Source organism: Nicotiana attenuata, chromosome 5 (assembly GCF_001879085.1).
Source record: "Nicotiana attenuata strain UT chromosome 5, NIATTr2, whole genome shotgun sequence".
NCBI lineage: Eukaryota > Viridiplantae > Streptophyta > Magnoliopsida > Solanales > Solanaceae > Nicotiana > Nicotiana attenuata.
The window spans coordinates 31083313-31098416 of record NC_031993.1 but is presented as its reverse complement, the minus strand read 5'-3'; positions in this window follow the sequence as shown (position 1 = coordinate 31098416).

The following is a 15104-nucleotide window of genomic DNA, read 5'->3' as shown; positions in this document are numbered from 1 at the left end:
TGTGCCTGTATCCAAAGGAAAATTGTGAGTTTGGAGGGGGGAAGGTTGGTTCGTGCTCTCGATTCCTTGCTTTGCCTTTGCTCTTGTCTTGAGGTCCTGTTGGAGTCAACCCGGGTAACGTCTAGCTACTATATAAAAAATGAAATTTTCGAAAAACATGCATTTGTGATAAATCGTTTATACAAAATATAGATGTTTGAAATATGTGATAATGCATGAAAACATATAATTTGTTGAATTGATGATTGTGAAACGCTTTTGAGACATTGCAACCTCCTTAGCTCGGAATTTTAAAGATCCTACTCAAAATTCTGCCCCAATTAAAATGCATACTTCTGGCAATACATTCCTTGGCGATTCTAACATGATGAGATCGGGCAAATTCGAGATCTTTTCCCAGTTTCTGACTATACGGGGAATGAAGATTTTATTATGATGTGACCGAACCCACTCCTTTGAAGTTTGCTGCTCTATCGAAGAACATCCTCCAACCGTCGTATGCTTCGTAAATATCTTCTTCTACAAATGATACCTCTTCGTCGGGAAAATATATTTTCAATGGTTTGTATTCTCCGTCTACGAGATTTTCTGCCAAGTGATCAGCTAATGCTTGCCCTTTGATTGCCTTCTGAGTTACATAGATGATGTCGAACTCACTCAGCAATATCTGTCACTTTGCTAACTTACCCGTAGGCATGGGTTTCTGAAAGATATATTTTAGCGGATCCATCCTTGATATGAGATATGTAGTGTACGCATAGAAATAATGTCTCAACTTCTGGGCTATCCATGTCAAAGCACAGCAGATGCGTTCCAACAAAGAGTACCAGGCTTCGTAAGGCGTGAACTTCTTGCTTAGATAAAATATCGCTTGCTCTTTCCTTCCAGTTTTATCATGTTGTCCTAGAACGCAACCAAAGGCCCCATTTAACACAGATAGATAGAGTAGCAGAGGTCTTCCTGGTTCTGGTGGGACTAACACGGGCGGTTTAGATAAATACTCCTTGATTTTGTCAAAGGCTTTCTGGCATTCTTCAGTCCAGCTTGTTGCAGCATCTTTCCTCAACATTTTAAAGCTCACATATCACCGTCGATTGTGCTATAAACGACTGATATAATTGAGGCGCCCTAGAAAACTAATCACATCTTTCTTATTCTTTGGCGCTGGCAAGTCCTGGATAGCTTTGATTTTTGACGGGTCTAGCTCAATACCTCGGCGGCTGAAGATGAAACCTAATAATTTTCTCGCGGGGACTCCGAAGGCACATTTTGCAGGGTTCAATCTTCAAGTTGTATTTTCGAAGCCGATCAAAAAAGTTCTTCAGGTCTGCTATGTGATCCGAACTCCTTTTAGATTTGATGATAATATCATCCACGTACACCTCTATTTCCTTGTGTATCATGTCATGGAAGATAGTCATCATGGCCCTCATGTAGATGGCCCCCAGCATTCTTCAAACCAAACGACATCATTTTGTAACAATATATTTCCCATGGTGTGATAAATGCGATCTTTTCGGCATCCTCTCCATCCATCCAAATATGATGGTATCCTGCGAAGCAATCCAAAAAGGATTGTAGTTCATGCTTGGCGCAGTTGTCAATCAGTATGTGTGTGTTAGGCAGCGGGAAATCATCCTTAGGACTTACTCTATTTAGGTCTCTGTTCAGGTCTCGGTACTCTAACTTTCCCATCTTTCTTTAGAACCGGCACAATGTTGGCTACCAGGTTGGGTATTCGACCTCTCGGAGAACCTTGGCTTTGATTTGCTTGGTGACTTTCTCTTTTATCTTCAAGCTCATATCTGGCTAGAACTTTCTGAGCTTCTATTTTACTGGTGGACATATGGGATTGGTGGATAGCTCGTGAGCTACTATGGATGTGCTTAACCCAGTCATATCGCCGTAGGACCATGCGAAGATGTCCTCATACTCCTTTAGGAACCTGATATACTCTTTTTCTCTGACGATGATAGATGGATGCTTATGCGAGTTTCCTTGACTATTTCAGAATCCCCTAAGTTAACGGCCTCAGTTTCCTCCAAATATGACTTCTGTTTGTTTTCAAAATTCTCTACTTCTTTGACAATTTCATCAGGCATTACATCATCTTCTAGATCTTTCGAATCACTGTCCTTATGTTGCGTTGTCTCATTACATGTCACAGTCGTAGGTTCATCAGGATATGTAATAATTATGCTGAAAAGAATGTAGAAAGATAATAATAAATATCAAAAAGAATAATGCATTAATAAAACTTAAAATGACAATAAGTACGACTCAATGTCTCGAGTAATTATTTCAAAACAAAATACTGAAATGGTCTTAAATGCTCAAAAAATTTGAAAAATAATTCATGCTAATTTTCTAGACTACCCAGTAACTCGGCGAGCCCGGGATGGTGCAACAGTCCAGTTCTTGAGAGCAGCTCCTTCTTCCATTGTCTGAATAGTAAGGTCTTCCTCCTCATCCTCCTCAACAATTGCACTGCAATCCATGTCTTCTTCATCAAGAAACAACTTCCTCATGCTGCCAAAATCTCATCTTCCTCAAATCCCCACATCATGTCATCCTGATGGAATGTCTGATGCAAAGGTGGTATAGGTATTTCCAGCAGATAGTAACCGGCGCGACAAGGCAGTGTCCAATTCTGATATTCTTGCACAATATATTCATATCTGAGTCCAAAGGTCGTGCCATGATACTGTGGTTGTATGGGTTTAGTGATCCCTTGAATCTTTTTGCCGAGACCCTTGCCTGGTTCATATCCTGTCCACAGCAATATGTTTTCTATCTTGTTGCTCCACCATCAATCCTTTTCAATTGTGTTAACCCATTCAATACGATGATATGTTTCTCCGCCCAACTTTCTCTTGTTTTCGATGACTGGAACGGTCTGATTTGTGTAGATAGGGTTGCTTCCATCTCCATGAATGATCACCTCCTGATGATTCCACTCGAACTTCACAGCCTGGTGCAGAGTAGAAGCCACTGCCCCACCTGCATGTATCCATGGCCTTCCCAACAATTGGTTGTAAGTAGCCGATATATCTAACACTTGGAACTTAACATCAAACCAAGTCGGACCATCTGTAGATCAAGGTTAATTTCCTCGATAGTGGCTCTCTGAGATCCATCAAATGCCTTCACATTCATGTTTCCCATTCGTATCTCGTGCAGGCCTTTACCTAATTTCTTCAGAGTGGTCAGTGGACATATGTTCAGACTCGAACCTCCATCTATCAGGACCCTGGCAATGAACTTGTCCTCGAATTGCATTATGATGTGCAACACCTTGTTGTGATTCTACCCTTCTGGTGGTAACTCATCTTCGTGGAAAGTGATTTTGTGACTCTATAGTACCTGTCCGACCATGTTAGCCATCTCTCCACTAGTGATGCCGGCGGGTACATAAGCTTCACTTAACACCTTCATCAAAGCATTCTTGTGCGCGTATGAGTTTTGCAACAGTGATAAGATGGATATCTGGGCAAGAGTCTTGTTCAGGTGGTCAATAACTGAGTATTCCCTTGCTTGTATCTTCCTGCAAAGATGGTCAGTGCCAGTCCCAACAACAGGCGGCTTAGGTGCAGCTTCTTTGCTTGTTCCTCCCAGATTCTCGGGTGTGTAAACTCTGAGCATCAGACTTGTAAGATGGTATGGGAGCTACCATTATAGTGAAGGGTGTAGCTACCTGAGCTTCAAATGGCGCCTGGGTTTGTACCACAACTGGCGTAAGGGTGACTGGAGATGTCTTAGGAGCGTCTCCCTCTCGAATGAGTCCGATGGACCCTTCTTGATCCCATTCATCAGTTTCTATCACGTTCACTCCCTTACCTCTGTGATATGGGAGAGGATTCTTGCCGACATTCGGTACAACTTTCTTTGCCTGTATAACCTTAGTGTCGATCAGCGTCTGAATCTTGTCTTTCAACGTGCGACATTCCTTAATGGTATGTGATAACTAGGGATTCTAGTTCATTTTACACTCCTTTTTACTTGAGTTTTGATTAGAAATGTATACAAATAGTCCCAAAGGCTTACATGTTGTACTTGTTTGCAGGGTTTGGTCAAAAAAGTGACAAGTAGTCAAAATCAGCTCAAAAAGGAGTGAAACCTGCACAAGTACCAAGAACAAGGCAAGGCACTGCTGCAGCATAAAATCCACTGCAGCCGCAAAAGATCCACCGCGGCCGCAGTCCATTTAGTATGGTCCGCGGTGGAAAAGATCAGAGAGATGCAAATTTTGGAAGCTCAAGCACTGCAGCCGCAGACCATTTTGTGCGGACCGCAGTAGCCTCACCGCGGCCGCAGTCCATTTTGTACGGTCCGCGGTGAGGAGATTCAGGGAGTTGGAAGATTGGAAGCCACTGCGGTCGCAGTCCATTTTGTACGGACCGCAGTGAAGCCACCGCGGCCGCAGTGCATTTTATGCGGTCTGCGTGGCCAGATTCAGAGCCTCGGAAATGAAGCTAAAAAGCCTCACTGAGGCCGCGGTGCATTTTCCGCGGTCCGCAGTACCTCTGTCATGGGTATTTTTGTCCAAAAAATTCGGCCTTGTATAAATAGTTCTTTTTCAGATATTTAGGGTATCTAACTTTTAGCTGAGTACGTGAAGGCCGTTTTGGACCTATTTTGAGTAATTTTGTGGCTAGTTCAACATTGAATCTTTAATTCTTAGCTTGTAAACATATTATATGGGTTATTCTTCATCTAATTATCTGTTTTCTTCCATTATTATGAGTAGCTAGACCCATTAGCTAGGGTTGTGGCTCAACCCTAGTGTGGGTATTTGATGGGTCTTGTGTTTTAAGGATTAGATGTTTATAGGTAGTTGATATTTGGACTGATTTGTGTTTTCTATGTTGGATTAGTGGTTGCAAACACTAATTTGTGCCCAGTTGACTTGAGCTCTTCTTGAGAAAGAGAGCTTGAGTCTAGGTAATCAGTCCAACAAGGAATTGGGGCGTACTCAAGAGATTGATAGCCCCAATTAAAGGGTTAAATCTAGAGATAGTAATACCCCACTTGAGCCTACATTGCTTGTATAGTTTCGACACCCAATAAGTCTTGAGAAAGTCAATTAGGGCAAAGTCACTCAAGCTACCGAGAGGTATAGAGTGAGTAGTGTCGTGCATTGGCTATATCGCGATCCCAAACATAACAACTTTTCCTTAGATTTTAGAACCCGTCAAGTATTCACCTAGGGGAAAGTCACTTCCCTAGTGCCTCGTTACCAATTTAGAAAATCTTTCAAGCAATTATTCTTAGTTTAGTTTAGCATCTCAGTAGTATAATATTAGAAGTAAAAAAGCAAACAATTATGATTGGAAGCGTAATTAAGAGCATTACGCATTGCTAGTTTAGATAGGAATCCAATCCCCAAATCTACCTCCCTGTGGATTCGATCCCGACCTTTTCGGGTAAAAGCTGCATCGACCGCTCTCGCCACTCTGTAGTGGTGTAGGGTTGGCTTCGATCACTTTTTGGCGCCGTTGCCGGGGAGCTAACGGTTTTGGCTATCTATCTAAATAGTCTTGTGTATTGTTTTTCTTTCCTTCTGTTATCCTAATTTGTGTGTGACGCCAATTCAGATACAAAATGGCGGCAAACAACAACAATGACCCTCTTGGAAATGTGATCCCGGGGGAGGAGGTTGATGACATCGGTGAAGATGAGGTGCCTCTTGCACCTCAAGGACAAAGGAGAGGCCGCCAGGCCAATGTCAATGATAATGTTCCAGACCCTCCCCCGCCACCTCCATGAGTGGCCCCTCGGGTGCTTCCCAACCAAGGATATGCTAGTTCAATTGTCCCACCCCGGATCCGGGCGGGCAATTTTCAAATTACCAATGTGATGCTGACCTTGTTGGAGCAACGAGGGTATTTCACAGGTTCTCCTGATCAGAACGCTTACAAGCACCTTAAGGGTTTTGTTGATACATGCTGGGGGAGCAAGCAAACGAACGTGTCCGAGGATGCCTTGCGGTTGAGACTATTCCCTTTCTCTCTTCGAGGGAAGGCATTTGATTGGATGGAGAGACTCCCCAACCACTCCATCCATACATGGGATGAGTTGGCGGACAAATTCATTGCAAAATTTTTCTCGCCGGGTCACATGGCAACCTTGAGGGATGAAATCTTAGCTTTCAAACCGGAGCCCAACGAACCATTGCATGAAATTTGGGAGAGGTACCGGACTATGGTAAAGGAGTGTCCCAACAATGATATGACTGAGGCAATGATACAACAGACTTTCTACTGGGGCATTAACACTACTAACCAGTGCATAGTGAACCAACTCGCCGGGGGCAACTTCATGAACACACCGTATGATCAAGCGTGTGAGATATTGGATGAGATGGCGGACACTTCCTCCGCTTGGTAAAGTAGAGCAAATGTGCCACAGGGTGACCCCACGGTCATTCACTTGCACAAGGAGCTTCATGATCATAGACAGGCAATAGCAGAACTTACAACAACAATGAACCAGTTAGCAAAGGCACAATTACAGCAGGTTGAAACTCCTCGACAAGTAAATGCTATGGAGGGTGTCAATATGCTAGTGAACAAAAGAAGACAAAGAGGCCAACAGAACCAAGGGAGTTCGGATCAATATGACCAAGACAGTGGTGGGTTCCAAGATGATGGTTATGATGAGCAGAATGAAGAAGTGCAATACGTGAACAACTATCAAGGCCAAAGGGGCAATTCTTCCAACCAACAACAACAATGGAGATCCAAGGCAATTGGGGAAATCAACAACAAGGGAACAATAATTGGGGGAACAACAACCAAAATCCAAATTGGGGCAACCAGAATAATAATCAGAACAATCAGGGTAACTGGAGCAGCAACAACAACAACTGGGGTGGAAACAACAATCAGGGTGGTTGGAACAATAACAATCAGGGAAATCGGGGGCAAGGCTTTCAAAGGCCCCCAATGTATCAACAACCGAACAATCCACCCCCATTCCCATCCCAAGGTCCTAGTTCATCCAACAATGACATGGGGAGAATTGAAATGATGTTTGAACAGATGATGAAAAGGAATGCTGACTTCGATGCTTAGTTGCCATCCCACAATACCTCAATCAGGAACTTGGAGGTTCAACTAGGCCAAATCTTACAATCCTTGAATACTCGCCCTAAGGGAGCTCTACCTAGTGATACGGTAGTCAAACCGAAGGGTGGGAACAATACCGGGCATGCAATCGCGGTAACTACAAGAAGTGGATGAGGCGGTGATGTGAATGCCTCCAAACAAAAGAAATTTTGAGTGATGAAGTTGAGTTGCAAGAGGATGAGATCCCTTTGGTGGTTGAGAATGTGATTGATGAGAACGTGAATGAAGAAGTGAGGATTGATATCAAAAATACCGAGGTGGAAACTCAGAATGACGTGAAACCGTCTAGGGAACACGTAATAGACATGCCGAAAATGGTTGTGCCTAAAGCCAAGGCTCCTTTGCCAAGGCCAACTCCACCTTATCCTCAAAGGCTCGCGAAGCAGAAAAATGAGAACCAGTATAAAAAATTCATTGACATGATGAAGAGCTTATCCATTAATTTTCCTTTGGTGGAGGCTTTAGAGCAAATGCCTGGTTACGCTAAATTCATGAAAGACTTTGTGACAAAGAAAAGATCCATGGACTGTGAAACTATCAAGATGACCCACCAAGTTAGTGCTACAGTGCATTCAATGGCTCCGAAGTTAGAAGATCCTAGTGCTTTCACCATTCTGTGCACTATTAGGAGTACAGACTTTGCTAAAGCTCTATGTGATTTGGGGGCGAGTATCAACTTGACGCCCTACTCAGTTTTCAAGACTTTGGGTATTGGAAAACCGAGGCCGACTTCCATGAGATTGCAAATGGCGGATAGATCAATGAAGAGGCCCTTGGGTATAATTGATGATAGTCTCGTCCGGGTGGACAAATTTATCTTGCCAGTTGATTTTGTGATTATCGATTGTGAGGTCGATTTTGAGGTGCCTATCATTTTGGGAAGACCTTTCCTTGCTACTGGGAAGGCCTTAGTTGATGTGGAAGCAGAGGAACTCACCTTCCGGGTGGGTGATGAAAAAGTGGTCTTTCATGTGTGTAAGTCAATGAAGCAGCCCAACTGTACTGAAGTGTGCTCATTCGTGGATCTTGTCACGGCAGTGATAATTGATGATACTAGTGCAATGATCAATGTGGAGGACCCTCTAGAGGTAGTATTGTTGAATCTTGATGTAAATGAGGATGAAGGCCAGGTGGAGTGTGTTAATGCTTTACATGGAATGGGCTCTTACTCTTATGAGCCTCGGAAGCTCTCTTTGGATCTTGAGAATAGGAAGACTCCACCAACAAAGCCCTCAATTGAGGAACCTCCTGTGTTGGAATTGAAGTCGTCGCCTCCACACCTCAGGTATGAATTCTTAGGCCCTAGTTCAACTTTGCCAGTTATTCTTTCCTCTTGTCTTACTAACCTGCAAGTAGATGCCACATTGGCGGTGCTCCAAAAACGGAAGAAGGCAATTGGATGGTCTTTAGCTGATATTCGGGGAATAAGCCCCGCCTTTTGTATGCACAAGATTATTCTTGAATATGATGCAAAGCCCTCCTTGGAACATCAAAGAAGGTTGAACGAGGCAATGCAAGAAGTTGTGAAAAAGGAGGTGATCAAGTGGTTGGATGCCGGGGTTGCGTACCCCATCTCTGATAGCTCTTGGACTTCGCCGGTGCAATGTGTGCCGAAGAAGGGTGGTATGATCGTGGTCACCAATGTGCAGAATGAGTTGATTCCTACCAGGACTGTCACCGGATGGAGGGTGTGCATGGATTACCGCAAGTTGAACAAAGTGACCCGCACAGATCACTTTCCATTGCCTTTTATTGACCAGATGCTGGATAGACTTGTTGCGTGCCTTCTACTGTTTCTTGGATGGATATTCTGGGTACAACCAAATTTTGATTGCTCCGAAAGATCAGGAGAAGAATACCTTCACTTGGCCATATGGTATCTTTGCTTTTCTAGNGAGGGAAGATGGAACCTACTTAGACCAAATTTCCTACCCTGAACCAAAAGCCTTCACTATATCTCCACAAAAGCCCTATATGATCTTGAGTTGAATAAAGCTTACATTAGTGGTGACTCATATGAGGGGCAAGCTTATGGTACTTAGAGCCGGACTTGTGACCTTTCTTTGAGAGAGATGAGTGTGTTTTCCACAATCCTCGTTCTGAGTGCTACAACCTAAAAGTGAGGTTTGCTTATGGAGAGTGAGGAGTATGAGTTTGGGTTCCACAATGACCAAAGTAATAGAAAGAGTTTCTTTGATGAGTCGAGTCAATCCTTGATGCTTTTGTGTCGCACTAAAACCATGGTGTTTAAAAGGTTGAATGTTGTTAATGATTCATTTGAATTGAGGGCAATTGTTAGTCCCAATTGATGCTAGATGAGGTCACTTTAGGTCAGCTGAATTTTCTTGGTTGTATTCTTAAGGAGGTGGGACTTATTTTGTTTGGTTGGGGACAAGCAAAAGCTTAAGTTCGGGGGAGTTGATAACTAGGGATTCTAGTTCATTTTACACTCCTTTTTACTTAAGTTTTGATTAGAAATGTATACAAATAGTCCCAAAGGCTTACATGTTGTACTTGTTTGCAGGGTTTGGTCAAAAAAGTGACAAGTAGTCAAAATCAGCTCAAAAAAGAGTGAAACCTGCACAAGTACCAAGAACAAGGCAAGGCACTGCTGCACTATAAAATCCACTGCAGCCACAGAAGATCCACCGCGGCCGCAGTCCATTTAGTGCGGTCCGCGGTGGAAAAGATCAGAGAGATGCAAATTTTGGAAGCTCAAGCACTGCGGCCGCAGACCATTTTGTGCGGACCGCAGTAGCCTCACCGCGGCCGCAGTCCATTTTGTATGGTCCGCGGTGAGGAGATTCAGAGAGTTGGGAGTTGGAAGATTGGAAGCCACTGCGCTCGCAGTCCATTTTGTGCGGACCGCAGTGAAGCCACCACGGCCGCGGTGCATTTTATGCGGTCCCCGGTGGCCAGATTCAGAGCCTGGGAAATGAAGTTAAAAAGCCTCACTGCGGCCGCGGTGTATTTTTTGCGGTCCGCAGTACCTCTGTCAGGGGTATTTTTGTCTAGAAAATTTGGCCTTGTATAAATAGTTCTTTTTCAGATTTTTAGGGTACCTAACTTTTAGCTGAGCATGTGAAGGCCGTTTTGGACCTATTTTGAGTAATTTTGTGGCTAGTTCAATAATGAATCTTTAATTCTTAGCTTGTAAACATATTATATGGGTTATTCTTAATCTAATTATCTATTTTCTTCCATTATTATGAGTAGCTAGACCCATTAGTTAGGGTTGTGGCTCAACCCTAGTGTGGTATTTGATGGGTCTTGTGTTTTAAGGCTTCGATGTTTATGGGTGGTTGATATTTGGACTGATTTGTGTTTTCTATGTTGGATTAGTGGTTGCAAACACTAATTCGTGCCTATTTGACTTGAGCTCTTCTTGAGAAAGAGAGCTTGAGTCTAGGTAATCAGTCCAACAAGGAATTGGGGCGTACTCAAGAGATTGATAGCCCCAATTAAAGGGTTAAATCTAGAGATAGTAATACCCGACTTGAGCCTACATTGCTTGTATTGTTTCGACACCCAATTGGTCTTGAGAAAGTCAATTAGGGCAAAGTCACTCAAGCTACCGAGAGGTATAGAGTGAGTAGTGTCGTGCATTGGCTATATCGCGATCCCAAACATAACAACTTTGCCTTAGATTTCAGAACCCGTCAAGTATTCACCTAGGGGAAAGTCACTTCCCTAGTGCCTCGTTACCTATTTAGAAAACCTTTCAAGCAATTATTCTTAGTTTAATTTAGCATCTCAGTAGTATAATATTAGAAGTAAAAAGCAAACAATTATGATTGGAAGCGTAATTAAGAGCATTACGCATTGCTAGTTTAGATAGGAATCCAATTCCCAAATCTAGCTCCCTGTGGATTCGATCCCGACCTTTTCAGGTAAAAGCTTCATCGACCGCTCTCGCCACTCTGTAGTGGTGTAGGGTTGGCTCCAAGCAGTATGACCCTTCATGCCTGAATAATAAGCACATATTTTGTTAGGATTGATCCATTGGGAAGGATTTTCCACAACAACAGCAGGAATAAGGGTGACGTAACTAGTGGCCTTCAGTCTCTCATACAATTGGTTATGGGTTCAGCGATTGGAGTGTATTGTCTAGGAGTTCTGCGGTCGGAATTTGGACGTGGATTTGGGTAGTTTTGGCGGGCGGGCGGAGGTGAATGATAATATGCAAGTTGAGTGTTGTAGGTATGGTAGGTGGTGGCAGGGTATTGGTATGGGGGTGAGGGTTGATATGTAGGTGGAGGTGTTTGGTATGTGAGGGGAGACTTAGGGCCCTAGGCTACCATCACGGCACCCACTTTTTTCTTCTTTGAAATGCCTCCCGATTGCAAGGCTTTATTTGTGGCTTGCAGCGCCTCGAAATTAGTCACCATTCTACTTTGATTCCTTCTTATATTCTCTCTCCCAACTTGATAATGTCTGAAAACTTGTGATTCTCGATGACAATTAATCTTTCATAATACTGTGGATCTTGAGCTCTAACAAAGAACTTGTTCATTTGTTCTTCTTCAAGTGCTGGCCTTACCTTTGCGACCTCTGATCTCCAACGAGTAGCATACTCGCGGGAGGTTTCTGTCCACTTCTTCTTGAGATTTTTAATATAGAATACGTCTGGCGCATTTTCTCTGTTGAACATGAATGTGTCCATGATGTCTGATGCCATACTCAACCAATTTTCCTACTTCGTTGGGTTTTGACTGATATACCAAGACAAGGCATCTCCTGTAAGGCTTCGCATGAACATTTTCATGTGGAATTGTTCATTCTTACCCACTCCTACAAGCTTGTCGCAATAGGTTCTCAGATGCACTCTTGGATCACCAGTGCCATTGAACATTTCGAACTTGGGAGGTTTGTTACCTTCGGGCAGTTCCACATCCGGTCGAATGCACAGGTCCTCATAATTTAGACCTTCAATGCCTTTCCCACCTTCAGAACTCTGGACTCTCCCTGTGAGCTTCTTGAGTTCTTATGCCATGTTTCTAATGAGCAGGTCCTTCTCAGTCGGTTCGGGTATGTATAGGGTCTTCTGCGGGGTATGGGGTAAGGTTTCCACATATATCGGATTGCTCTAATGAGTTCCTAGAACTTGGGTATATGGGTGATCATTGGTTGAGTTTTGGGGATCGGTAGTAGGTTGTGGTGTATTTTGGGAAGTACGATAAGTAGTGGTTTGCGGGTATTGAGTTGGATGGTGGTGGTGTTGTTAAGGGGTTTGCACCGGTGGTGGGTTAAGGTTCTGGGGAGGTGCGGGATTATGATATTGATGTTGTGTGGGAGGATTCAGAGCTATGGATGATGGATTCTGATTTTGTGTTTTTTGTTGTGGTGTTTGGTTCTGGGTAGTCGGGTTTTGCTGGTTGATCGAGAACATTGAGAGTAAGGGAAAGGTTAGCCAGATTTTGAACCTGCTCAAGCTCGCCTTATAGCTCCAAATGCAAGACCAACTCATTCTGCTTCGGAGTGCTTCTACCATCTGAAATTTCAACATTTTCCGCCACAACAACAGTATCTTTTCGGATACCACTTAAATCATCCATTTTCCCTTTGCCCTTGCTTTTGCTTTTTGGGACGCTAGGTGGATGAGGAGGTGGAGGACCTCTGGATCTAGTATGGTATGCTGATGATGCCAGTATGCACGAACCAACCTTTGGGAGTGGGAATAAATAAGTAAAAACAAAAGGTAATCGAGTCGGTAAGGTGAAATAAAAGATAGTTCGCAATATTTAAACATGTTTCAAAAAAGTCATGCAATAATCCGTGTCCTAATTTTGGGGACCTCATTGTGCCTGAGGTAGGCCTAAGTGACACATAGACTCGAAGAAAATTGATGCCAATGTTTGATTCATTTCATTGATGCGAAAAATAAGCCAAAACAAACTTTCACTAAATCGACAATAATAATAAAGTCACTAATGCCATTTAGCCTTATTACATCGAAATCTAATCTACGCTAGAAAGTAGTAAAGAACATCATCTCCTAATCTACTTCGTCCCTGAAGAACCTTCTCCACGCTTGGCTTTCTTGACCCTATCAATTATGTTTCCCAAATCGCGCATGTCCAGCAATAAGTAAGCTTTTGCCAGCTTTCCTCCTTCATCTTCGTCCGTGCCTTGACAATCCCAAAGTCTCTTTCTCATCTTCCCTTCTAGCTCCATCAATCCTTGTTCTAAGTATTCCAATCTTTCCGTTGACTTAGTGGCAATCTCCTTCCATTCCCTTATTGCCTCCAAGTTCACTTTGTGCTGCTCCAGATGTTTAGCTTCGGACGCGAACACCTTTTGCGTAGCCTTTTGTACTTCACTTGTGCCGCAGCCACTTTGTCTCTGATCCTATCCTTCAGATTGACTCTTGGTTTGACGTCCCTAACTACGTCGTCTTCCAACCATGATAGATAGTAGTACATATGGCCGGTGTGATACCTGTCTGGCTCAATAGTTTCTCCTTCCACAATGATCTTTTGGTTCCACATGTGTTGCGCTTCAAACTTGAATGGGATGACATCTCCCTTGAAATCTGCCTTGTATTGGACCATGTTGGAAACTCGGGGTATGACATGTTTTCTCCCAGCTCGCCTCATTACCCTTATGGGAGCATAAGGATAGATGCCCCGCAGCCCGATCAGTACCAAATCAGTATTCCCCTTTGACCTGATGATGAACTCACTACTAGGAAACCATTCAAACATCCAATGCACCTGCTCGTCTGTCAGATTGCTGAAGAAACGCACCTAACCTACAGCATTTCCAGGCTGTGTAAACCTGTCTGGAATAAACGTCATTTTCTTTGGGTGATGGTTGGCTATGTAGTCATTCAATGGCCTTCGCAGAAGCTGTTGACGATACTCACCCCTCTGAAAGTATTCCAGCGGCCAGACTTGTAGCAATAAATTGCAACCCCCAAAGTGTCCAAACCCCTGCTTGCACCGATCTAGAGCATGTTACATCTCGGCTAAGATCATTGGGTTGATAGTATAAGTTTGTCCTTCGATTCCATCCATTAAGGTCCTGGCGACCATGGCTAAGTGAGTATCAATTCTTCCCCCTTGCATCGGAAAGATCAACAACCCCAAGAAGCAAACAATGAACACATAAACCCGGCGATGCACCTATCCTAAGGAAGTAATGGCTAGTTCATCGTGATGAAGACGATATGACTTGCTATGCCCATAATGCCTGTAAAGAAACTCAAAAAGGATGTATGATTTCTTTAGACAAACAAGTTCATCATTCTTCTTAAAACCCAACATTTTCAGAAAACCGCGGGGAGTGCGATTTTCTGGCACTAGAAGTCCCGGACTATCCCATGGTAACTTGGTGAAACCCCTTATTTCTTCTGGGAAGGGAGTCATTTCTATATTGCTAAATCGAAAAACAGCTCTTTTCTCGTCCCAGAACATGGTAGCGTCCTCAATCAATTCCCTTGGTCGAATGCTCAGCAAGGATGGTAGGTCACCAAATACTCTCCTCACATGATTTTTATCACAAGGTACAAGGTCTTTCCACCAGTCAAGTAGCGAAGGCGGGATATTCTGGACCATACCGAACCTGGGGATTTCGTGCTTTATTTTTTGCAAACAAATAAGAGTTAGCCCTTTCCCCCTTCAGATTCGACTACTTACGCAATAAAGATCAACATGTTGGAATATTTTCTCCAAGTAATGCACATAACAGATAGTGTCCTTTGGGATTATGGAAATCCTGTCGGACTTTGGACAAGATTTATCTAAGCGGGTTGTTACGTCGATAACGCTTCAACCTGTACTAGGTTTAGCATGATGCATGTATAAATCAAATTGGATTGAGGTGTCTAGAAAAGTCTAGACTAGTACTCCCAAGTGGACAACTTGAGTGGGAAAGGCACGGGACCGTCGATTGTACCGCTGATCGACTAGTCTACCGCAAATAAGCCTTTTCGATTTAAAAGGGTGATTTCAGGAAAGCGCGGACACTCGTCAAGCG